This window comes from Dasypus novemcinctus, chromosome 13 (genome assembly GCF_030445035.2).
Source record: "Dasypus novemcinctus isolate mDasNov1 chromosome 13, mDasNov1.1.hap2, whole genome shotgun sequence".
In the NCBI taxonomy this organism is placed as follows: domain Eukaryota; kingdom Metazoa; phylum Chordata; class Mammalia; order Cingulata; family Dasypodidae; genus Dasypus; species Dasypus novemcinctus.
Genome location: NC_080685.1, coordinates 58192387 through 58219767, shown reverse-complemented (window position 1 = coordinate 58219767; position 27381 = coordinate 58192387). Strand labels below are relative to the sequence as shown.

The 27381-nt window shown below is 36.1% G+C and overlaps 1 protein-coding gene and 1 non-coding gene across 3 annotated transcripts in view; both read left to right on the top strand.

The window, feature by feature from the left end:
- Positions 1-27381, top strand: part of ABL2 (ABL proto-oncogene 2, non-receptor tyrosine kinase) — a 163767-nt gene that overhangs the window by 9332 nt on the left and 127054 nt on the right. The gene's annotated exons all lie outside the window — the stretch shown is intronic.
- Positions 10104-10211, top strand: LOC111760472 (U6 spliceosomal RNA). The gene has a single exon (XR_002794146.2). It is a non-coding gene; the product is annotated as a U6 spliceosomal RNA (small nuclear RNA).

Genomic DNA, 27381 nt, shown 5'->3' with positions numbered 1-27381 from the left:
TTGTGAATAGTCCATCATTTTCTACTGATCTGAAGAGTCATATTAATCATCTATTAAATTCTCATATATACGCAGTTCTTTAAAAAAACTATGGTTCCGTTGATCTTTTTCTCTTCCTGCACGTTATTAGCATACTATTTTAATTATAAACTGTGTGTGCGCACGTGTGCATGTGCACACTTGTGTGTTTATATGGCTAACTCCCTAATTATTGGGTTCTTTTTCAAAATTTATTTGGATATTGTTGCATATTATATCTTCAAAAGATCTTCAGGATCAGATTGTTGAAATTTAGAAGTTGCTATAGGATTTTTTTTTCATTTAAAAAAATTTATTGAAGTATATCACTCATACATAAATATACATAACCAGTAAGTGTATAGTAATAGTTGTGAGCTTATAAAATAAACGTATATAACATCATACAGGGTTCTCATACCTCACCTCACCCTACCACCAATACCTTGCATTGTTGTGAAACATTTTTTAAGTACTGTGAAACATTTTTAACTAATGATTAAAGAGCATCCTCAAAATATTACTGCTAACCAAAGTATCTTACATTTCACATATTTTTCCCCAACACAGCTTCTTCTTCTTACTATATCATTTATACATGAACATACATAAACAATAAGTGTATAGTAAAAGTTATGAACTTACAAAGCAAACACATATAACATCATGCAGGGGTCCCATACATCATCCCACCACCAACACCTTGCATTGTTTTGAGACATTGTTTACAAATTACGAAAGAATATTGTCAAAATCTTACTAGCTGTAGTCCTTATCTTACATTTGGTATGTTTCCCCCCAACCCACCCTGTTATTATTTTTTAAATATATTTTTATGACAGACGTTGTAAACTTAGAAAACAAAATCATGCACATGTGCAAGATTCCCATACAACAACCCTTTGTCAACACACCACACCATGGTAGAACATTTGTTATAAATTATGAGATAATATCAGACTATTACCAAGTCCATAGCATACATTTGGCATACTTTTTCCATACTCCCTCATTGTCAGCACAGTAAATCTTTGGCATAGATGCATGAATATTACGTATTACTGTTAACCACAGTCCATAGGTCACTCCTGTTGCATTTTTCCATGTTTCTCCACATTCACACCACACTGCAATAGTGATGTACATCTGTTCTAGCTCACAAAGGACACTTTTGCATCTGTTCCATCAAACACAATTCTCATCCACTTCTGGGTTTACTGTGTTAGTCCCTAGATTATTCTCTAACTTTCTTTCAGTTAACATTTACATCCCTCAACTATCCTTTTCAGCCACATTCCTTTTTTATAAACTGGCTATTACGATAATGTGTTACCAGCAACTCTATACATTTCTACATGTTTACAGTAAAGTTAATTAAAACTTCTTCTAGAAGTTTTAAAACTTCTTCTAGAATTTTCTTCTAGAAGCTTAAATAAGCCTAAGTCTTATTTAGGTTTTGATCCATTTTGGGTTAATTTTTGTATAAGTTGTGAGATAGGGGCCCCTTTTTCCTTTTTTTGGCTATGGATATTCAGTTCTATCAGCTCCATTTGTGGAATGGACTATTTTGCCCAAGCTGGGTAGGTTTGACACTCTTGTCAGAAATCACTGAATATAGATGTGAGGGTCTGTTTCTGAACATTCGGTTGCATTGATCTGTGTGTCTGTCTTTATGTCAGTACCATGCAATTTTTACCACTATAGCTGGGTAATATGATTTAAAGTCTGGAAGAAAGAGTCCTCCAACTTTGCTTTTCCTTTTCAAGATGTTTCTAACTATTCAGGACCCTTTACTCTTCCAAATAAACTTGATAATCATATTTTCCATTTATTTTTAAAATGCTGGTAGAATTTTTTTGGGATTGCATTGAATCTGTATATCAATTTCAATAGAATTGCCATCTTAATGATATTCAGCCTTCCAGTCTGTGAGCATGGAATGTTCTTCCAGGTATTTAGGCCTTTTTAAAATTTCTTTTAACAATGAATTGTAGTTTTCTGAATAGAACTGCTTTACATTGTTAAGTTTATTCCAGAATATTTGAGTTTTATCTGTGATATTTTATTTTCACCGCTCTTTTGAGATTTTGGCTACTTTTACTGATATAATCTTCATTTCTAGACTCTGTTTCAGCCCTTTCTCTCCCTCTTTTCTTTTCAAGCTCTAGCACACACTTTAGTATTTCCTGAAAATGTGCTCTCTTGGTTAGAAATTCTCTCAGTTTTTGTTTATCGGTGAATATTCTAAACTCGCCCTCATTTTTGGAAGATAATCTTGCCAGATATAAGATTCTCGGCTGAAAGTTTTTCTCTTGCAGCATCTTAAGTATATCACACCACTGTCTTCTTGTCTCCATGGTTTCCAGTGAGAAATCCACATTTAGTCTTATTGGGTATCCCTTATATGTTATGCTTTTCTCTTGCGGCTCTCAGGATTCTCTTTGTCTTTGGAATTTGACATTCTATTAGATTGTATGTTGGAGTTGGTATGTTTGGATTTATTCAGAAGGGAGTACGTTATAGTTCTTGTACATGGATATCTATGCCCTTTAATAAGGTTGGGGAAATTTCAACCATTATTCCTTCAAATATTCCTTCTGCCCCTTTCCCTTCTCTTCTCCTTCTGGGACACCTATGACATGTATGTATGCACGTCTCTTGCTGTTGTTTATTTCCCTTCATCTGTTCTTTTTGTATGTTTGCTTTCAGAGGCCATTTCTTCAAGCTCACTAATCTTCTGCCTACTCAAATTTGCTATTATATGATTTCAGTGTATTTTTAATTTCATTTATTGTACCTTTCATTCCTGTAAAATCTGCTGTTTTTCTATGTATGCTTTCAAATTCTTCTTTGTGCTCATCCAGTGTCTTCTTAATATCTTTAATCTCTTTAGCCATCTTGTTAAATTTATTAAGGGGATGTGTTTGAACATCTATAGTTGTCTGAACTCCTTTGTCATCTGGAGGCTTATCTTGTTCCTTTAATTAGTCCGTATCTTCCTATTTCTTGGTATGGATTGTAATTTTTTGTTGGTGTCTTGGCATCTGGCTTAGTAGATATATTTATTCTGGGTTCAGTTTCTCTCTTTAGGGCTTTCTTGCCCTTTCTCTTTTGCTGGCTATGTAGTAGAAGTCATGAATATAGTTGGTGCTGCAAGCTGTGGAGGCTCAGGCTGCCTTCATTGTCCCAGGGAACAGTGAAACTTCTCCCAGCTTTCTCCTTTGCCAGGGGTAGGGACAGAGCCACAGCTGTGAATCATAATCCAAGTTGTGCAGGCCTAGACTGTAGTTGCCCAGAGAGACTGATGAAGCTTCATGCCCTCTTCTCCCCTACCTGGGGTTGGGATGCAGCTGCAAGTGTGGGCAGTAGCCTATGCCATGCAGGTACAAAATGACTGCAGTTGCCCTGGTAGATTTCCAACTATTCAATCTGTGCCAGCCAAATGTTCCTGCAGTTACCCAGAGACACTAGTGCCGGGCTCACCGGCTTCCTCCCTGCTAGAGATGGGACTGAAGCCTAGGCTAGAACTGCAGTATAATCTGGTGAAAGAAATGGGTATCTAGCGCCACTGTGATTTTCAGTCAGCCCAGCTTCCCCTCATGCTGGGGGCAGAATCAAAATGTGCTACTGGCCTCTTTCCAACTTGGACAGGTTCAAACTTTAGCTGTTCTTAGGGTTATACTTTAGCCAGCCGAATTTACTCATCAGTAACTGCTGTTGGTGGCCAACCTTTTCTCTGTCCCATTTTTAGGAAATGGAGCTTCCACTTCCAGCCACAGAAAGAAGCTGGGGGTGGCTTGCGCCACCACAGTAGAATGATCATTGACTTCTGAGGTGTGGCCTGTGTTTTCCTGGAGAGGCTGGTACAAGTCCCCTCAGCTTCCTCCCTGCTGGAGGTGGGGTTGGGGCTTAGGCTAGAGCTGCAGTCTGATCTGCATGGAAAGAAGCTGGTCCCTACCAGCAGTGTGATTTTCAATCCACCCCGCTTCCCCTTGTGCCAGGGGCAGATTTAAGATGATGGCTACCAGCCTCTTTCTGACTTGGACAGGTTCAAATTTTAGCTGTTCTTAGGAGTATACTTTAGCCCGCTGAATTTACTAATCAGTAGCTGAAACTGGTGCCCAACTGTCTCTTCCTCCCACATTTTTGGGAAGTAGAATTTCCAATTCCAGCTAAGAATAACTCCCAAGGCAGCTTATGCCTCCAGTGGAGGATGGGCACCAGTCTCCGTGGTGTAGAGGGCTCTACTTACATATCTTCTCTGCAGGTGGGCAGTCTCCTCCTTCCATTTCTTCAAGGATGTGGCAGGATGCTCTTCTGGTCTCCTGAAGCCCCCTAACAGGTGCTTTAGATAGCTCTGGGTGATTACTAACTGCCCTGTAGCACAAGCAGGCTCTAGGAGCTCCTTACTCTGCTGCCATCTTGCTGGTTGTCTCTCTGCTATAGGATGATAGTGATTGTACTGAATTATAGGTTACTTTTAGAGTGAATGACATTGTTGTATTTTTATATCCAAGAACATGGCATCCCTTTATTAGTTCATCTTCTCTGTCCTTCGGTAAAAGATTTTATATTTTCTTTTTGTTGTTTTTGGACATTTCTTGTTAGGTATATTCCTGGGCATTTTATAATTTTTGTTGTAAGTGGAATCTTTTTCTAATTACTTATCACTAGTATATAAGAAGACTATTGATTTTTTAAAAAATTTATTGAAGTTTATCACTCATACATAAACATACATAAAGAATGAGTGTGTAATAATAGTTGTGAACTTAAAAAACAAACATGAACACACATAAACAATTAAGTGTATATTAAAAGTTGTGAACTTACAAAGCAAACATCCTTAACATCATACAAGGATCCCATACTTCAGCCTTCCACCAACGTCTTGCATTGTCATGAGATGTTTGTTACAAATTTTGAAAGAATATTGTCAAAATCTTACTACTAATCATAGTCCTTATCTTACATTTGGTGTGTTTTTCCCCCAACCCACCCTATTATTATTTTTTAAAATATATTTTTTATGACAGAAGTTGTAAACTTATAAAACAGTCATGCACCTCTGAGGAATTCCCAAACATTACCCCTCCACCAACACACCACAATGTGGTGTGTCATTTGCTATAGATAAAATAATATCATCTGATTGTTACTGTGTCCACAGTGTACATTTGGCTCACATTTTCCATACTGCCTCAGTATCAACACAGTACATCTTTCACATAGATGCAAGAATATTATATTATTACTACTAACCACAGTCCATAGGTCACTCCAGCTGTATTTTTCCCATACTTCTCCACATTCCCAACACCCTGCAGTAGTGATATGCATTTGTTCTAGCTAACAAAGGACACTCTTGGATCTTTATCATCAACCACAGTTCTCACCCACCTTTTGGTTTACTGTGCTATCTAGGTCCTAGATTATTCTCAAGCATTCTGTCAGTTGGCATTTACATAACCAGACTACCATTTTCAGTCACGTCCCCATTTATAAACTAGCTGTTACTCACTGTGTTACCATCTACTCTATACGTTTCCACACTTTTATAGTAAAGTTAATTAAAATGTCTACATACATTAAACATCAGTAGTCCACTCAGTCCTCCGCTTATCTCCTTTAAGAATCCACCACCTACCTCCAGGTCTGGAAGATATTTTCCAGTAATTTCTTCTAGAAGTTTTATGATTCTTGCTTTTATTTTTAGTTTTTTGATCCATTTTGAGTTAATTTTTGGATAAGGTATGAGGTAGGGGTCCTCTTTCCTTCTTTCAGCTGTTTCTGGGAAATGGAGCTTCCCATTCCATCCACAGAATAGCTCCTGGGGCGGCTCCTACCGCCAGAGTAGGATAATCACCAGCCTCTGCCGGTTGGCTGGTAATTTCCTGGAGAGGCTGGTGCAGGTCCCTGCAGCTTCCTCCCTGCTGGAGGTGGGGGGCCTAGGCTAGAGCTGCAATCTGATCTGGATGGAAAGAAGCCGGTCCCCACCAGCACTGTGATTTTCAGCCCTCCCCACTTCCCCTCGTGCCAGGCACGGGGTTAAGATGGCGGCTCCCAGTGTCTTTCTGACTTGGACACACTCAAATTTTAGCTGTTCTGAGGATTATACTTGATCTCACTGATGAATAAATTCATCAGTAGCTGAAAGTGGTGCCCAACCATCTCTTCTTTCCTCATTTTGGGCAAGTGGAGCTTTCAATTCCAGCTGAGGAACAGCTCCCATGGTGGCTTGTGCCTCCAGTGGAGGATGGACACCAGCCTCCAGGGTGTGGAGCACTCTACTTAAGAGTCTTCTCTGCAGATGGGCAGTCTTCTCCCACTCCTTCAAGGATGTTGCAGGATGCTCTTCTGGCCTCCTGGAGTCCCCAAACAGGTGCTTCAGCCAGCTCCAGAGAACTCTGGGTGTTTGCTGACTTCCTTGTAGCAGGAGCTGAATCTAGGAGCTCCTTACTCTGCTGCCATCTTGCTGTTTCTCTCTCAAGACTATTGATTTTTGTATGAATATTTGGGTCTTGTTGCATCTAATAATTTTTCATTTAATTCTCTCAGATTTTCTTGGTAGACATCCTATTGTCTGCAGTTGTAACTTTCTACTAACATTTTTATTTTCTTAAAACTGATACTCTTAGTTTTGTTTTTTTAAAAATCCCATTGTAAAAGGATTATTCTGAAATAGTGTTTAGGCTATTATTACTGTCCATCCAGGTCACATTTCCAGGATACAGAGTGTAATATAAGGCATTTGGTTGAAGGAGATCTGTTGAAGGTAAGAGTGGATTTCAGGGAGAAGGAATATCTATCCTTATTCCTTAATGAATTAGTATTAATAATACATGGTTTATTTATTTACTGTGAAATATTAAAAGTATTTTAGTACAAATATATCTTTAGAGAAATTAATCTGGTATATTTTAATAGAACAACTAGAGAACTTGTGATTATTTACCCACATTTTGCATAAAAAATGTTATTATTGGTGATTAGCATCTAGAGTATAGGATACAATTATTGTTAAATTTAAGCTATGTTTTTACATTGAGGAGAATATTAAGTTGGTAAACCCAGCATAATGTTGGTAAGGTTAGTGACATTTCATAGTCACAATCCTGAATCAGTAGTTTGAGACCATTTGGTTAGAGCTCTAAACATAGATTTTGGCAAATGTAAATAAACCCTTTAGTTTTATTATGTGGATACTATAGAGGAGTTCCAGATTCTTTCCAGCATTCATTTGGACTTATGTTTACCTTTCAAATTAGTATACTTTTTTTAAAAAGATTTGTTTATTTTTCTCCCCTTCCCACCCCCTGCCCCAGTTGTCTGTTTTCTGCGTCTATTTGCTGTGTGTTTTTGTCCACTTCTGTTGTTGTCAGCGGCATGGGAATCTTTGTTTCTTTTTGTTGCGTCATCTTATTGTTTCAGGTCTCCGTGTGGGCGGTGTCATTCCTGGGCAGGCTGCACTTTTTTTGTGCTGGGCGTCTCTCCTTACAGGGCGCACTCCTTGCGCATGGGGCTCCCCTGTGCAGGGACACCCCTGCGTGGCACGGCACTCCTTGTGCGCATCAGCACTGCACGTGGGCCAGCTTCACATGGGTCAAGGAGGCCTGGGGTTTGAACCGCGGACCTCCCATGTGGTAGATGGATCCCCTAACCACTGAGCCAAGTCCCCTTCCCTCAGTATACCTTTTATAACACTGCTGACAGCCCATTAACTAATGCTTAAGACCAAATTTGATGTGAGATAATTAATACTGTGAAGCTTATGTTTAAACTTAAGGAGATCTCAAGAAAGAATATTTCCTTTTTATAAAAATGTCTAGTTATCAGAGATTAAGTTCCAAAGGCATAAATAAATTCTGACACCAATAAATTTCAATCATATTCATGTTGAAATATAGTTCTTAGTATGTGACTTTTTTTTTAAGGGACCTCCTCAAATATACAGAAAAGTACAGCAAATAATATAAAAAGAATGCCAAAAAAACCCACCACTCAGATTTGAGAAATGTTAACATTTGCCACACTTGAATTTTTTTAAAAAAGAAATATATTACAGGGACAATTGAGTACCCTTGAACACCTCAAATTCATTCTTCTACCTTCCTACCCTGGGGTCAACACTGTCATGATGTTGGTATTTATCTTTTTCCTCCAAGTAATTATATTTTTATTCTATATGTAATTAACTGTAATGTGTGTGTTTGCATGTGTGTGGGAGCCTGTTCGTATCTCAGTATGTACTTTGTATGTTTGAAAGATTTATATAAATTCTATATGTGTCATCTTGCAATCTTCTTTTTTGCTATGCTGTGTTTTTTAGATAGTTTCATGTTGAAATAAATATAATTCCAGTGTTCTACTGTATGTGTAATTATACTGTAGCTTATTCAGAGTTTTTTGTATTTATGATAGGTTGTTTCTAATTTTGCACAAAATTGATGCTTGGAGTTTTGATTTACTTTTATTTTTATCAAAGTAATAAATGCTGACAGTTTAAAAAGTCAAAGAATATTAAATGCTTAAAAATAAAAAATAGCAGTGCCCTCTATTTCCTTCTCTAGACCTGACTGTCTTACGTGGCAGTTATTGGCTACTTGTGGCAGTTGTGCTCTTTGATTTGTCCTCACTGAGAACTGCTATAAATGTAAAAATACACACTGTATTTCCAAGACTCAGAATGAAAAAAAATGTAAAATATTTTGTTCATATTTTTACATTGATTACATGTTGAAATTATAATGTTTTATATAATAGATTAAATAAAATATTAAAATTAATTTTACGAATTTTTTAAAAATATGGCTATTAGAAAATATAAAATGACATGTGGCTCCCATTATATGTCTATTGTATTGTGCTTTTTTCGGGGGGAGGGGTGGGTGGAAGTACTGGGGATTAAACCTGGGACCTTATACATGGGAAGCAGGGGAAGCAGGCACTCAAACACTGAGCTATACCTACTCCCCTGGACAGTGCTTTCAATGATAAGCTCCATGAGAGCAGGAGCTGTAGTCTCAGGCTCTGCAACAATGCCAAGCACACAGTAGAAACTCAATAAATATTTAAATAAATTGATATATTTAGTAAGTAGGGAGAAAGACTTCATTGTGCAATTACGGATACTATACCTGGCATATTACAATACAGATTTTAGTCCACAGAGGTGCTTTGAACTACAAGCTGGGACTTTTGACTTTTAGGTATTACAGTTATTGATTTGTAAAAAGTTATTTTAACTTCACTTTAATTATCCGGTGTTTATTTTTTCTTTGATCACCCTATTTTTTGTTTAACTGTAGTTAAAGGAAGAATGATTGAGTTGTTTTACCCAAAGCATTCAGCTTTATGTGAACACCTATAAGTACTCTGCTCTTAGGAGTAATAAACCAAAGTAGTATTAGACCACAGCAGTATTAGTATATACCTGTGATTTTGTCAGTAGTAGAAATCCTAAATATTTTTCACATCACATTACAAGTAATTCAGATATCTTGAAAAATTTACATGTGCTGTGTTTTGAAATTGTTGCAGACTTGCCATTAGATTGTTATTTAATGTGTAAGTACAGAATTACATGTATCACATATCACAGACTTAAAAATAATTTGATAATCAGTTGTGTTAAAATATAATTTTCTTTGTAATCTCTGTATTTTATTTTATGTATTAAAAAACACTATAGCGAGGGAAGTGAATGTGGCTCAAGCAATTGGACTCCTGTCTACCATATGGGAGGCCTTGGGTTAGATTCCTGGGGCCTTCTGGTGAAGGCAAGCTGGCCTGTGCTGCAGAGACCTGGTGGACCGCACTGTGGAGAGCTGGTGCAGCAAGATGATGCAACATAGGGAGATGCAGAGGAGAGACAGTGAGAGACACAGCAGACCAGGATGCTGAGGTGGCTCAAGCAATTGTCTCACTCCCACACCGGAGGTCTTGAGATCAGTTCCCGGTGCCTCCTAAAGAGAAAGATGAGAAGAAAAGACAAGCAGACACAGAAGAATACATAGAGAGCAGACAGCAAGCACAAACAGTAAGGGGGGAGGAATAAAAGAAAAACCAACCAAAAACACTATACTGAATTTGCTTCGACAGTACATACACTAAAATTTGGAATGATACCAAGAAGGTTAGCATGGTCCCTGTATAAGGATGGCACACAAATTCATGAAGCGTTCCATATTTTTTTGTGTGTGTACTTTGAATGACTGTCAAGAAGGTGAAAAGGCAGCATACTCAATGGGAGAAAATATTCAGAAACCAAATATGCAATAAGGGTTTAATATCCAGAATATGCTAATATCCTACAACTCAACGATTAAAAAACCAATTAAAAATGGGCAAAAGACCTGAGTAGACATTTTTCCAAAGAGGAAATATAAATGGCTAAAAAACATGTGAAAAGGTATTCAGCATCACTAGCTATTAGGGAAAAACAAATCAAAATTGCAATTGCATTTCACACCTTATAGAATGGCCACTATTGAAAAAAAAAAACCCAGAAAATTACGAGTATTGGAGAAAATGTGGAAAAATAAGAACATTGTTGGTGAGAATGTAGAATGGTGCAGACTCCGTGGAAGACAGTTTGGCAGTTCCTCAGGAAGCTAAATATATAACTGCCATATGATCAGGCAATCCCACTCTAGGTATATACTCAAAGAACTGAAAGCAGGGACATGAACAGACATTTTCACACTGATGTTCATAGCAGCATTATTCATTATTGCCAAAAGATGGAGATAACCCAAGTATCAATCAGCTGATGAATGGATAAGTAAAATGTGGTATATACATATGATGGAATATTATTTAGCTGTTTGGAAGGAATGAAGTCCTGATGCATGCAGCCACACGGATAAACCTTGAGGACATTATATTAAGTGAAATAAGCCAGACACCAAAGAACAAATATTGTATGGTCTTACTATTATAAACTAATTTTAATGAGTAAACTCATGGAGTTAAGATCTAGAGTATAGGTTTCCAGGAGATAAAAAGAGGGTTGAGAATGGGGAGCTGATGCTTACTCTATGTAGAATTTTTAATAAGGTCGATTATAAGTGGAAATGGATGGAGGTGATGGTAACATGTTATTGTGAATGTAATTAACAGTGCTGATTTATGGATGTGATTGTGGTTGAAGGGAAGTTTAGGGTCATATTTGTCAATAGAATGAAAGCTAGAGGATAAATATGGGGCTATATAACAGTGAACTGGTTGTGGATGATGACTGGTTAATAGTACAAATACAAGAATGTTCTTTCATGAACACAAACATATCACTATATTAAGGTGTTATTAATAGGGTGATATATGGGAAAAATACAACCAATGCAAGCTATGGACCATATTAACAGTAATTGTATTTTCGTCATCAGTTGTAACAAAAGTGCTATACTAATGCTAAGGGTCAATAATTGGACCCTTATAAGATGTTATATAATCTTACAAGTTTATCTTTATTGTTTAGCTTTTTATTTTTGTTTAAACTGTTTATATAGTTAGACTTTAAAACAGTGGATTCTGTACATCAGAATTATCCAGTTCTCATATCTGTTAAAAGTATTATGTTTAAGAGCCCCAGTTGTACTAAATAAGAATATTTCAGGGTAAGTTCTGGGGAACTAAATTTTTAAAAATTCTCTGTAGATGATTCTAATATAAAGCTAAGTTGAGAATCATAGCTTCAAATTTTTTATTTCCTTTTGTTGCCTCATTCCAGTTTTATCTGTTTTTAAAATGATTACTTTTAATAATTCAACCTGACTCTTTGGTTATACCCTTGTTACTGCTTACCTCATACACTTCTAAGTCTTAGAATGAAAACCTTTATGAAATCCTATTTTTATTATAAAATGTTTCATTTCTATCTTATTTACCTTGCTGTTTGGGAAAATTCTAATGCATTTCTAAGTTCTTTGCTCTAATTGCTCCAAGTGATGTGTGTCTTGAAATTCTTAAGTGTATTCAAAGAGAAAAGTCATCTTCAGCCGTGTGCTGTCCTTGTTAAGGCTAGATGCAAATATTCTACCCAAACTGTTCTCTTCCCAAGTCTGAGGTTATGCTTATCCTTTTATGTTTAAATATTTCTTTTTTCTTTTTGACAGCACGTAGATCTCTTAATTTTTATTCTTTAAAATTCTTCTTCTTAAAACTTAAGAGCTTGATAGGTAGATTTAGGAGAAGTCTGTCTTAAAGGTTTCTATCTGAATCTTCACATATTTACATACCACCTGTATCTTTCAGTTTGAGTCTGATGTCCTTATATTCACAGATTAATTCTCATTGTGTCCTTATAATCACAGACTAATTCTCACTGACTTCTTTTCTGCACCCCACAATTGGTTTTCCATTATTATCAATTTTTTTTCAAATTTATTTGTGATTTGTTTTATGTAGAGCTATTACATACTCTACAATGGTTGATTCTTTACCTTAGCACTTTTCTTTAGATAGCACTTGTGGGTAGGACTTGGTTAAAAGTAATAGAGACCATCTCTATCTTATGTAATTAACAGAGAACTTATTATGTGGATATAGTGGGAGTTAAGGCAGCTCAAGGACAGGAATGCAGCTAAGTTGGCCCAGAAACAGAAAGTGGAAGGCTGCTAGAAACTCAGGCAATATTTATTTTCTGTCTCTTTCTCTGGCTTCTGTTTGCTCACGTTATTCTTCCCTTTTAGGCAATCAGTTTGTTGCAAACTTTGCAAACATTTTTTGTTGTTATTATTATTATTTTACTTCATCTCTGATCAAGAGAACAGGTCAGAATAAACTTTAATTTTTTAGTTTCAATTTCAAATTTCCAGAAGAGGCACTGTGACTGGTGATCAGATCACCTCTAATAGGTTTTCTCAGTTTCAGCAATATTGACGTTTTGGGTCGGATAATTGTTGAGGGGATTGTCCTGTGCATTGTAGGATGTTTAGCAGCATCCCTGGCCTCTACCCTTTAAATGCTAGCAGTGTTCCCCTTCCAGTTGAGACAACCAAAAATGTCTTCAGGCATTGCCAAATGTCCTCTGGAGGACAAAACCACCGACCTAGAATGATAGAACTGTTGTGGGCCTACCACTCTGTGAGAAGGACATTTCAGGAGAGTCATTGTGACCTGGGCAGGTACTCAGAAAGCTTAATCCACGTTTTTAGTTTTTTTCAGTAGTTATACATTAACACTGTTTTTCATTATTGCTGGGTTTTCCTTTTTAAAATCTTTTCTCATTTAAAGTACTTGCTATTAATGTTATTCTTATCTACTTAAAATCTTGAACTAGAGATGTAGAGCTTGGCGTTCTTGGTGATTTTTCTGAATACCTCCTGATTTGTGTTTGCTTTCCTCCGAGAGTGAGTGTGTATGCATGTGTGGGATGTTGGTTGTTTTTTATGACTAAGTTTATATGGTATGTGTTAGCTAGACATAGGTATGAAAATTTAGAACAGGAAAGACCTTACAAATCATATATCCTAATGCCTTTATTAGTAGTAGAACACAGAAAGAATCTAATTTACTATTTTTTTATGTCTAATATTTAGTTAGTTTTGTTGGAGTTTACTTTTTGCTTTTGGTAGTATCATTTATATAATAATATTTATTAGGTATTTATGTGCCTATGTCTACATTTTAATTATTATATTTAGTTCTCTGAAAACAGGTTTCAGACCTAGGCATGTCTAACTCCTTAAGTTATGCCGTTAACCATAATGGTTTAATGCTAGGAAGGGAAAGGATTGAGTGCTTCTTTGTCAGACACTTCATTCTACTGTTTCATTTAATCCTCAAAAACAATCTTGTGTGGTAAACATATTTCCTGGTTTTACAGATGATGAAATTTGGTTCTGAGAAGTTAAGTCTCCTCCTTCAAGGCCACATAGGTAGTAGATTCCAGAGCTTGACTTTAAGTTTTATGCTTTTTCCCTTTCTCTGCTGCATATTGTAGGAGGTATCCTGCACTGTTGCTCCACTGTATTTCCAGAGACCCATGATAATATAATAAAAGGAAAAAATAAAATACAAAATGAGATTCACTTTGGTAAGGGTTAATAAATATAACTATCTTGTTCATTTTGAGACTAACCTTCATGTACTATTGTGCCTTTCTCATGCTTCTTAGAATTTTTTGAAAGAAATATTTATAAAAGAAATCTAGAAAATTGCTATTACCAGGAATATATATATATTTTAAGTATATTAAAATAAGAAATTACAGATCTACCAAAAATGACTTGGTGTTTGCTCCCTGACCTTGATGTAAACAAATTTTTGTACTGGTAATTCTTGAAGCATTTGGATTTTCTACTTGGGTACTTTCAATTATATCATCAGTCAGAGCTCTAGACATTTATAAGCACACTGTTAATAGCACAGAGTCTGGTGTCAGACTATGTGGGTTTAGGGTCCTGTATTAATGAATTTATGATTTTGTTAGCTGAGCTAAAAGATTTTTAAAACTTTAGGACCTGAAGAGACCTTAGAAATGCATTCCTGGGCAAATTGTTCATTTTCTTTCCTCATCTTAAAATTGACATGCTAATCGTACCTACCTCATAGAGTTGTGAGAACTTAATTAATTATTATATTATCCAAAGAGTACATGGTGAATGGTAATACTTAGTGACAGCTAAAATTATTTTTTTAAAGTTGCTTCTCTAACATTTTTATTGATTGATTATACTTAAGTTTTAAAAAATTTCTCAATGCATTATAAAGAAAACTATGATAATGTTAAAGCAGAGATAATTTTGAGACCACAATACAAGGTAGTATATTGTATTTAGGTTTGTTCTGTGCCTAGACTAAGTTACCAGATTTCATTGCTTCTGGATATACAAGTATAATGTCTTATTTTGTTTTGATATACAGTACTGGCATTCTGATAGGATTTTTCTAGCATTTCATTTAGGTAAATCATCATTTCTCTTTCCTTTCTTACAAAAAAAGGAATGGGGACTGGTGGAACTAATTCCAGAAGGTGTGGAAGGGAATGTTTACTGTATGGGTTACACTGGGGATCATGGCACTCCACTGAGAGAAATCATTGTACAGCTGGGCCTCATGGAAAGTGGAGCTATAAGCCATCAGAAATTAAGATTGCATTCTCCATTTTTGTCTTTCAGGGGCTGCAAGGTTTTGGCATCTTTTTTGCTCTGTACATCTGTTCAGTTTTCCTTTCTTCCAGCTGGCTTTCTCTGTTTCAGTTTGTATATAGAGTATAATGGCTACTCAGCTCCTTTTTATCATGACAACTCTCAATATATTCTTTTGGCATTTATCCCTGCTGTTAAATGGCTCAATCTTTCTCTTTGCCTTTTAAAATTTAGATTATTTATTTATTGAATGGGTAATACATTTACATGGTTCAAAATTCAAAAGCTATAAAAGTCTTCCTGCCACCTCTGTTTCCCTTAGCCACTTAGATTTTGGCAATCCAAATCACCAGTTTCTTGTATATACTTATAGAGATATATAGATAAATATATACTGTGTGTGTGTATTCCTCCCCCTCTCACGTTTTTTTTAGTGAACAGAATGGGTTTACAGAACAATCATGCATAATACAGGATGACCACATACCATTCTAATGTTAATACTTTCCATTTGTGTAGAACATTTGCAATTGATGAAAGCACATTTTTATAATTGTACTAATAACTATAGTCCATGGTTTAACTTAGACAGTGTAGGTACATTGTGTAGTATAGTTCATGGATTTAAAAAAATGTTTTTATTCTGCTACCATACATACAACCTAACATTTCACCCTTTAACCTCATTCAGATATATTTTTCAGTGCTGTTAATAACATTCACGATGTTGTGCTATGATCACCACCATCCATTATCAAAACATTTCCATCATTCCGGATTGGAACTCTATACATTTTAAACCATAACTTCCTTTTCCTTGTGCCCCCCCCCATTCCCTGTATTCTGACTCTGAGTTTATTTATTCTAATTATTTCAAATCAGTGAGATCATACAATATTTATCCTTTTGTGTCTGGCTTATTTCACTCAACATGATGCTTTAAGGTTCATCCATGTTGTTGTATATATATATACCAGGACTTCTTTCCTTTTTATGGCTGAATAATATTCCATTATATGTATATACCACTTTTATTTATCCATTCACTGGTTGATGGACACTTGGGTTGCTTTCATATTTTGACAATTGTGAATAATGCCTCTGTGAACATCATTGTGCAAATATCTGTTCAAGTCCCTCCTTTCAATTCTTTTGGGTATATCCTAGAAGTGGGATTGCCAGGTTATATGGTAGTTCTATACTTAACTCTCTGAGGAACCGCCAACCTATCTTCCACAGCGGCTGCACCATTTTACTTTTACACCAGCGATGGGTGAGTGTTTGTGTTTCTCTGCATCCTTTCCAACACTTGTAATTTTCTGTTGTTTTTTTTTTTAAGATAGAGGCCATTCTAATGGGTATAAAATGGTTTTGACCTGCATTTCCCTGATAACTAATGATTTTGAGTATCTTTTCTTGTGTTATTTGGCCGTTTGTACATCTTCTTTGCAGAAATGTCTTTCAAGTCTTTTGTCTACTTTTTAAATGGGTTGTCTTTTTGTTGTTGGTTTATGGGATTTATTTATTCTAGATAGTAAACATTTATCAAATATGTGGTTTCCATATTTTCTTCCATTATGTATACGCAAAGCACAAGCAACAAAAGAAAAAGTAGATAAATGAGACCTTATCAAAATAAAAAAAAAGCATTTGTTGCCTCAGAGGACTTTATCATGAAATAAAATGACAACCTGCACCTTGCTTTTTTTTCCCACTTAATTTATCTTTGCTATTTTTTCATTTTAGCAAATAAAGAACTTGCTTTTAAACTTATAATGGTTATTTTCTTTTAATGGCTACATAGCATTTCATTGTGTGGATGAATTATATAATTTGTTTTTTTAAATTGCTTCAGTGAAAAACTTTATATGTATCATTGTAAACATGTGCTAGTATAGTTGTAGAATAAATGCCTTGAATTGGACTTGTTGGCAGAAAGGGTATGTGTATTTCAAAAGCCATTTATTGAATAAACTTTCTATCTACCTTCTCTTCTGATCTGTTGATTTACCTGTCTAATAATGTGCCAGTATGATACTGTTTTAATTATTGTACTTTTTAATGTGCAGTATAGCATGATGGTTAAGAATAGAGACTTTGGAGCTTAAATTGCCTGACTTTGAATCTTGCCTTCACTGTTTCCTTAGCTATGTGAACTTGGATAAGTTACTGAACATCTGTGTAATCAGTGTCTTATTTTTAAAATGAAGGTGATAAAAGTCACTACCTAGTAGGGTTGTTTTAATAATTAAATGAGTTACTTTTTATGAAGCTCTTAGAACAGTGCTTGGCATATAGTAAATGCTATGTAAATATTAGCCATTTCTTCTATTGCTGCTGCTATCCAGTAGGGCTAGTGCTTTTTCATTGCTTTTTCTTTTTAAGAATATTCCTGGCTATTCTTGCTTGCTTTTTTTAAAATATAAACTTTAGAATCAGTTGGTTTGTCTAGTCAGGATAGATTTTTAGGTTATGAGTTAGTAAAATATATATATATTCTCCAAATCTTAGTGGATTAACACATTGAAAAGTTATTGCTCACATCCATGCCCAGTGTAGATCAGAGAGGGTGTTTTTGTGGGGAGTGAGGGGTGGGGCTATGGCTGTATTTGTCACCCAGGGACCCAGACTGATAGTCTTCCACCATCATTCTAGAATGTTGCAGTTGCCATTGCAGAGGAAAAGAGAGTGGTGAACCGAGTACTAGTGGGAAACTTTAAGAAAATCTTGAAAGGAAAAGAGGGACATTCTATACTGATGGTCAGGGTGATGGTGCATATTGACTAGTTTCCAAATTAGTGTTTTTTTCCCCTGTATTCCCTGGTTTTATTTTATTTATTTTAAATCACTGAGTTTTAAGGGGCAGCTTACAAAACCAACAGAAGAATGGCAGACTTTTTCACTGTTGGCCCAAGTATAAAATGTTTGTTAAATATAAAGATTTTGCTTTGTCTTTAAGCTAGAAAAAAAATCATAGAAGCCATTTTTTTCAATTTACTTTTTTTACTGTTTTCCTTCACTTCTTTAAAGGGAAATGAAAATTATTTTTTTTTCTTTTTACAAATATAGTATATTTCATTTCAAGACAAAAAAATAAGCAAAACTAAAAGAAAACAAACCCCCAAACTCACCCTCCTTCTTGGAGACAACCATCATTAAAGTTCTGGAGTGTATCCTTTCAAACCCTCTCTCATGCATGTAATAGGTATTGTTAACCAAAATATATACAAAACATACATGTAATTTTTAGTTATATTTTTTCGTTTTATATATTTTCAACATTCTAAACTGGAAATCATAAATCAAAGGATAAAGGGACTTATTTGCTTTTTCTTTTAGCACTTCCTTTACATTTACTCTTTCTCACACTAAAATCCAATACTTTTTGTCTTGCATTTATATTATTATTCTAGTTTTCTCAGCTAGCTTAAATTCTTTGAGGGTTTCTTTTTATCCCATTGTGCTGAGCTCATATTAAGTTTATTTAAGGATAGAACATACATGAATAGATTGTAGGGGGAAAAAGCAGAAAACATTTTAGCAATTATTTTAGTGTACAGCTCAATCATTAATTCACTTATAGTTAGCCTTACTTAATTTGCTGGTATAAGCAAAAGCTAAGAAAGTACAAATTTGCACATAGATATTTAAAGTCTTTTCCTATTTTTAAAGCTGAAGTGAAATATTCCTTTAATGTTCATTTTATTATGTGACCCTATGAAGAGAACATACTTAGTCTGAGGCATTGTTAACTTTATTGAAAACAAAAATGTGGAGGAGGACAGCAAGGTTATATTCTATTCCTTTTAAAATGTCATGAGTTTCTTAAATTCTTTGAGGAAGAAGGAAGCGTGGGTTTACTGTCTAGTTTTTAAGTGGTGATTTATAAAAGAATAGCACTCCCACAATTTTAACAGCTAATTTTTAAATGTACATATTAGCTGGTAAGTCACCTAATGGGACTAAGGCCCACTTTTTTCTTTTCCTGTTTTTTTTCCCCCAAGTATTAACAGTTACCAATTCAGTTACAGTGTAGGTCACTATGATGTCTTTGAAATTGTATCAAATGATCTTTATTTCAGCGTGCTTAAATTTCTTACCATCTTTAAATCTTGAAAGGATATTTCTCACAGATATCCTCTCTAAGGATAGATACAGAATTGAATCATTCCATAGTCTATCTAGGGGAACACTTTGTGGCTGCTAAGAGTTTTACAGTTGGGCATAAGTAGCCAAAAGGTACAAAAGTTGCAAAAAAGGTATAAATGTCAGGAAAGGGAATTTTAGTTAAAACAGCAGGTACTGGGGACACAGTTTGGATAGAAAGTAGGGATTACCAAAAACAAGCAAACAAAATATATTTCCAAAGGGAGTATCAGTTGTGCATTAAAGAGTGAACATAGGCTGAGACTGCGTCCTTAGAAAGGTCTCTTGCAAGGTTTACTGGCATCTGAGAACTTGGATTTTGGGAGGGTTCCCACCTTTCCCAGACTGATAAGAGTGACTCATTTTGCCTATACTGTTTGTATAAACAATGTAGTTTAATGTGAATACCTGCTTTCCTTCTGGAACTCTGGAGTTTTGGTAAGTGCTAGGCCGACGGTACCTATGTGACCAGACCCCAGTAAAAATCTTGGGCACTATGTCTTTATGAGCTTCCCTTGTAGACAGCATTTCATACATGTTGTTACAACTTATTGATGTGAGAGTTAAGTGCATGTGTGACTTTACTGGGAGAGGTTGCTTGGAAGTTTATGCCTGATTTCTTCTACACTTCGCCCCATGCACCTTTTCCCTTGCTGGTTTTGCTTTGTTCCTTCAGCTATCATAAATCATAGTATTTATGTAAGACTATATACTAAGTCCTGTGTGTTTTCCTCGTAAATCATTGAACCCGGGGGTGATCTTGGGGATCCCTGACACAACAGTGCATCAGCTTCAGATAAAATTTTAACTGGAATTAGCCATGCTCATATAAAGCTCCACGTAGAAGGAGCCAATGGATAGATGTCATGTTTTGGTTTGTTTCCAAAAGGGTAATTTATAGAATAAGAGAAACTAAAAGTAGGTTTGGGTCTGTAAGAAAGAAAAAAGCTCTTAGTTTATGACTGAGAAATTTGTCTGAGGTTCTATTTTGTGAAACTGGATCTTGTTTAAAGCTCTTTGCTCATGTTTTGTACTTTAAAGAACTACATTTTTCTGGAAGGAGAATTGAAAAGTGAGACAACATAAATAACTCATGAAAGCACGGTGAAAAAGTACATGGGTTTTGGAGGTAGGCATCTATGGATTAGAATTCTGCCTTATTATCTGAATGTTTGAATTATTTCCTTATTTATAAATTGAGGATGAAAATACCTGCTGTATTGTATAGGGTAGTTTAAGAATTAAAAAAAGAATTAAATGAGGGAAACGGACTTGACCCAGTGGTTAGGGCGTCCGTCTACCACGTGGGAGATACGTGGTTCAAACCCCAGGCCTACTTGACACATGTGGAGCCGGCCCATGCACAGTGCTGATGTGCGCAAGGAGTGCCATGCCACGCAGGGGTGTCCCCCGCGTAGGGGAGCCCCACGCGCAAGGAGTGTGCCCCATAAGGAGAGCCGCCCAGCGCGAAGGAGGGAGCAGCCTGCCTAATAATGGCGCCACCCACACAGAGAGCTGACACAACAAGATGATGCAACAAAGAGAGACAGAGTCCCGTGCCACTGACAACAACAGAAGTGGACAAAGAAACAAGACACAGCAAATAGACACAGAGAACAGACAACTGGGGTGGGCGGGGAGGGGAGAGAAATAAATAAATAAATCTTAAAAAAAAAAGAATTAAATGAGTTAATATAGAGAAAACCACCATGCCTAGCACACAATGACTCAAAATATAGTACCCTTTTTCTGCCCTTCAAGATGTAGAGATTAGAGGAGTTTAAGGGGGGGGGGAGAAGAGAAGATGAAGTTTGTGTTTCTCTTATTAGTTTTTTTTAACATTTATTTTATTTATTTCTTTTCCCTTCCCACTGCCCCAGTTGTCTCTTCTCTGTGTCCATTTGCTGCATGTTCTTCTTTTTGTCTGCTTCTGTTGTTGTCAGTGGCACGGGAATCTGTGTTTCTTTTTTTTGCGTCATCTTGCTGGGTCAGCTCTCCGTGTGTGCGGTGCCATTCCTGGGCAGGCTTCATTTCCTTTCGCGCTGGGCGGCTCTCCTTACGGGGCACACTCCTTGCGCGTGGGGCTCCCCTATGCAGGGGACACCCCTGCGTGGCAGGGCACTCCTTGCACGCATCAGCACTGTGCATGGACCAGCTGCACACAGGTTGAGGAGGCCCGGGGTTTGAACCGCAGACCTCCCATGTGGTAGACGGATGCCCTATCCACTGGGCCAAGTCCGCTTCCCTCTTATTAGTTTGAACTGAGGTTGCATAGGGAAGATAAGTGAAAAGAGAGGAAAAGTAAGTTTTAGAAAATGGAGTTTTCAATCAAAATTTTAAAGTGAAATGTTTCTTAGTTTATTTTAAAGATGATATAAACATTACCTCTTGAAGGTAGGGAATCAAAGAATTTTGACAGAGAATAAATTAGAATAACTTTAGTACTATGTTAATGTTGATAATAAAGTGGTTTTTAAAAACAAAACAAAACCCTAATTTAAGGAATAATTTTAGGTGACAGAAGCACATTTTATCTCTGACAGGTTTTTAAAAAAAATGTTAAAGTATGTCATTTATAAAAAGTCAAATACATTGAAATGTAAATAATTTTCTGAACAAAATCCAGTTGTATAAGTTGCAGGGAGTTTTGGACGCACTGAAACATAAAATTTTTACATATTTTAGTTTGTAAGAACAGCCAATCAACTTCAGGAAGTAATTCCTTGGCATTGGGGAAAATAGACATTTACTGGCTAAATTTCAACAAAACATCTACTTAGGTGGTGAATGAGATAAAACCTGAGAAACAAGATAGTAAACCCTGCCAATAGCACATTTGTCCATTTGGCTTAATGTGTCTTTGTGAGGTTGCCATTTTCAGCAATGACAGCCATTAAAACAAAGATTAAAATACACTGAACATAGAATGCAGCTTTTAATTCTCTATTTTAGATTTCACCTCCTGGCCTCTGCTTCACCCTTGAGTGTTTTCTGCTTTTCTCTTCACCTGTATATATTGATGGTTTAAGTCAAGCCTCCTGCTCTGCAAGACCCCATCAAAGTTCTAATCATTCTGTTTGCAATTACCTGTGCATTGCTCTATCTCTCCCACCTCACCATAAATATTGTTTAAAAAAAATTTTTTAGCTAATCAATTATATTGATACATATTAATAAAGCATTCAGTTCATCCAAAGTGTACAATCAATGATATTTGCTATAATCACATATTTGTGCATTTACCACTTCAATCATTATTAGAGCATTTTCATTATTTCAGTAATAATATTAAATAAACAGACAAACAAGAAAATTCTTCACCTATCAATTTATGGTTCCCCTGCTGTATATAGCTGCTATTTCTGGCTTTCTTGCACAATTATTTATTTATTAAGTAGTACTATTGAGATATATTCACATACCATGTGATCTAAATCTAAAATTGTCTTATGTTTACATATTATATAAGTGGAATCATACAATATGTTACACAGTATATTTAGTTCACAATAGCGCAGTCATACAGTATTTGTCCTTTTGTGTCTGGCTTGTTTCACTGAATATAATGTCCTCCAAATTCATCCATGTTATCATGTGCTTTATGACTTCATTTCTTCTTACAGATGCATAATATTACATTGTGTAAATACATCACATTTGGTTTATCCATTCAGCAGTTGTTTGACTCCTGGGTTGTTTCCAGCTTTTGGCAATCATGAATAATGCTGCTATGAACATTGGTATGCAGATATCTGTTCATATCACTGCTCTCATTTCTTCTGGGTGTATACACAGTAGTAATATTGCAGGGTCACATGGGAAATATGTATTCACCTTCTTTAGGAACTGCCAAACAGTCCTCCACAGTGACTGTACCATTCTATATTCCCACCAACAGTGAATAAATGTTCCTATCTCTCAACATCCTCTCCAATGCTGGTAGTTATCTTTTTTCCCCCCTAAGATTTATTTATTTATTTTTATTTTTATTTCTCTCCCCTTCCCTTCTCCCCCCCAAGTTGTCTGTTCTGTGTGTCCATTCACTGTGTGTTCTTACGTGTCCGCTTGTATTCTTATCAGGGGCACTGGGAAATTGTGACTCTTTTGTTGTGTCATCTTTCTGTGTCTGCTCTCCATGTGTGCGGTGCCACTCCTGTGTAGGCTGTACTTTTTTCGTGTAGGGCAGCTCTCCTTATGGGGTACTCTCCTTGTGCTTGGGGTTTCCCAACTGGGGTGATACCCCTGTGTGGCATGGCACTCCTTGTGTGCATTAGCACTGCGCGTGGGCCAGCTCACCACATGGGTCAGGAGGCCCTGGGTTTGAACCCTGGACCTCCCATGTGGTAGGCGGACGCTCTATCTGTTGAGCCAAATCCGCTTCCCTCTGTCTTTTTAATAGTGGCCATTCTGATAGGTGTGAAATGATATCTCATTGTAGTTTTGATTTACATTTCCCTAATCATTAGTAATGTTGAACAATTTTTCATGTATTTTTTTGCCACTTGTATTTCTTCTTTGGACAAAGTCTGTTCAAGCCTTTTGTCCCTTTTTTAATTGGGTCATTTGTCCTTTTATTGTTGAGTTGTAATATTTCTTTATATATCATGGATATTAAACCCTTATTGGGCATGTGATTTCCAAATCTTTTCTGTCATTGAGTTGGCTGCCTTTTCACTCTATGGATAAAGTCCTGTGAGGTGCAAAAGTGTTTAATTTTGAGGTGGTCCCATGTATCTGTTTTTTGTTTTGTTGTGCATGTTTTGGGTGTAAGGTCCAAGAAACCACCACCTACCACAAGGCCTTTAGGATGTTTCCCTACAGTTTCTTCTAGGAGTTTTATATCCTGGCTTTGATCCATTTTGAGTTGATGGTTGTATAGGGAGTGAGATAAGGGTCCTCTTTCATTCTTTTGGTTATAGATATCCCATTCTCCCAGCACCATATGTTGAAGAGATTGTTTTGTCCCATTAACATGGATTTGGTAGGTTTGTCAAAAACCAGCTGACTATAGAGGTGAAGGTTTATTTCTGTATTCTAAATTCTTTACATTGATTGATATGTCTGTCTTTATGCCAGTACCATGCTGTTTTGACCACTGTAGCTTTGTAATACGTTTCAAGGTCAGGCAGGGGAATTCCTCTCATGTAGCTCTTTTTTAGAATGCTTTTGGTTATTCGGGTGCACTTTCCTTTTCAAATGAATTTTGTAATTGCCTTTTCTATTTCTGTTAAGTAGGCTGTTGGAATTTTGATTGGTATTGCATTAAATGAATCAGTTTGAGTAGGATCAACATCTTCATGATATTTAGTCTTCCAATCCATGAACACGGAATATCTTTCCATTTGTTTAGGTCTTCTTTGATTTCTTTAAGCATTATTTTGTAGTTTTCTTTATATAAGTTCTGTACTTCTTTGGTTAAATTGATTTCTAAGTATTTGAGTCTTTTTGTTGCTATTGTAAATGGAATTTTTCTTCCTGATTTCTTCCTCAGATTGTTTAAAACTAGCGTACAAAAACATTACTGATTTTTGTGTGTTTATCTTGTATCCTGCCACTTTGCTGAACTTATTAGTTCAAGTAGCTTTTCGGTAAACATTTCATAATTTTCTAAGTACAGGATCATGTCACGCACAAATAGTGAGGATTTTACTCCCTCTTTTCCTATTTGGATGCCTTTAGTTTTTTTTTTTTGTTGTTGTTGTTTTGTTTTCTCTTGTCTAATTGCTTAGCTAAAACTTCCAGTACAATGTTGACTAGCAATGGTGGCAGGGCATCCTTATCTTGTTCCTGTTCATACACAGAATGCTTTCAACCTTTCCCCATTGAGTACAATTTTGGCTGTGGGTTTTTCATACATGCCTTTTATCATTTTGAGTAATTTTCCTTCTATTCCTGTCTTTTGAAGTGTTTTTATCAAGAAAGAAAACACTTTCTTGTTGACTGCCTTTTCTGCATCAATTGAAATGATCATGTGGTTTTTTCCTTCAGTTTGTTAATGTAGTGTATTATGTTGATTGATTTTCGTATGTTGAACCAGCTTTGCATGCCAAGATAAATCCCATTTGGTCATTATGCATAAGTCTTTTGATAAGCTCTTGGATTTGATTTGCAAGTATTTTGTTGAGAATTTTTACTTCTATGTTCATTAGAGAGATTGGTCCGTAATTTTCTTTTTGTGCAGTGTCTTTCTCTGGCTTTGGTATTAGGGTGATGTTGGCTTCATAAAATGCATTGGGTACTTTTCCCTCCTCTTCAGTTTTTTGGAAGAGTTTAAACAGAATGGTGTAAATTCTTTGGAAATGTTTGGTAGAATGCACCTGTGAAGCCATCTTGTCCTGGACTGTTCTTTGTTAGGAGGTCTTTGATGACATATTCAATCTTTTAAAATATGATTGGTTTATTTAGTTCTTGTAGTTCTTGTAGTGTCAGTGTAGGTTGTTTGTGCATTTCTAGGAATTTGTCCATTTCTTCTAGCTTTTCTAGTTTGTTTGCATACAATTTCTCATAATATCCTCTTATGACCCCTTTTATTTCTGTGGGGTCAGTTGTAACTTCCCCTCTTTCATTTCTGATTGTATTTATTTGTATCCTCTCTATTTTTTTCTTTTTCTTTTTTTTTAAAGAAAGGGTTCATCCATTTTATTGATCTTCTCAAAGATCCAGCTTTTGGTTTTTGATTTTCTCTTTGTTATTTTATCTCAATTTCATTTATTTCTGCGCTAAATCTTTATTATTTGTTTCCTTCTGCTTGCTTTAGGATTGGCTTGCTGTTCTTTTCTTAGTTTCTCTCATATTCAGTTAAATCTTTGAGTTTATCTCTTTTTTCTTTTTTAATATAGGCATTTAGGGCTATAAATTTCCCTCTCAAGACTGCCTTTGTTGTATCTGATAAGCTTTGATAAGTTGAATGCTTTTTTACATTCATCTCAATGATATTACTGATTTCACTTGCTATTTCTTCTTTGACCCACTGATTATTTAGGAGTGTGTTGTGTAGCCTCCACATATTTCCAACTTTACCTCTTTCTTGTCTGTTATATTGATTTCCAGTTTTGTTCTGTTATTATCTCAGGAGGTGCTTTGTATAATTTCAGTATTTTTATATTTATTGAGAGCTGCATTTTTCCCTATCATGTGGTCTATTTTGGAGAAAGATCCATGGGCACTTGAGAAGAATTTATAAACTGCTGAGTTTGGGTGCAATGTTCTGTTAGGTCTAACTCATTTATCAAGTGTTCTGATTCTTTGTTGATCTTCTGTCTAGTTGTTTTATCTAATATTGTGAGTGGTGTGTTTAAATCTCCAACGATTATTGTAGAGATGTCCATTTCTCCCTTCAGTTTTGCTATAGTTTGCCTCATGAATTTTGGGATACCATGGATAGATGCATAGATATTTATGACTGTTTTATCTTCCTGGTGGATTGTCCATTTTATTAATATATAATGGCCTTCTGTATCTCGTATAACTTTTTTGCACTTAAAGTCTATTTTATCCAATACTAGTATAGCTACCCCTTCTCTTTTTTGGTTACTATTTACGTGGAGTATGTTTTTCCAGCCTTTCACTTTCAGCCAGTCTGTATCCCTGGGTATAATGTGAGTCTCTTGTAAGCAGCATATCTCTTGCCACTTGCTCGCTGTCTGCTCTCTGTGTCCATTCCCTGTGCATTCTTCTGTGTCTGCTTGTCTCCTTTTGTTGCGTAATCTTGCTGCGCCAGGTCTCCACGGGTATAGGCCGTCAGCTTTCCATAGGCGTGGACCGTCAGCTCTTGTTTGCCGCCGGCCAGCTTACCTTCACAAGCAGGCCCTGGGGAGCGAACCCAGGGCCTCTTATATGGTAGATGGGAGCCCAGTTGATTGAGCCACATCTGCTTCCCAGCCTATATCTTTTGATTAGGGAATTAAATTCATTCACGTTCAGTAATATTACTGTAAATGCATTATTTACTTCAACCTTTTTATTCTTCGGCTCTCATATATCATATCTTATTTTTGTCTGTCTTTTTATACTTTTAGTTGTCCTTTCTGTTAGTCTTTTCTATACTTCCTCCTGACCTCTCTTTCCTGTCTTTTCCTCTCAGGGTGTCGGACTCCCTTTATTTTTTATTTTTATTTTTTAAAAG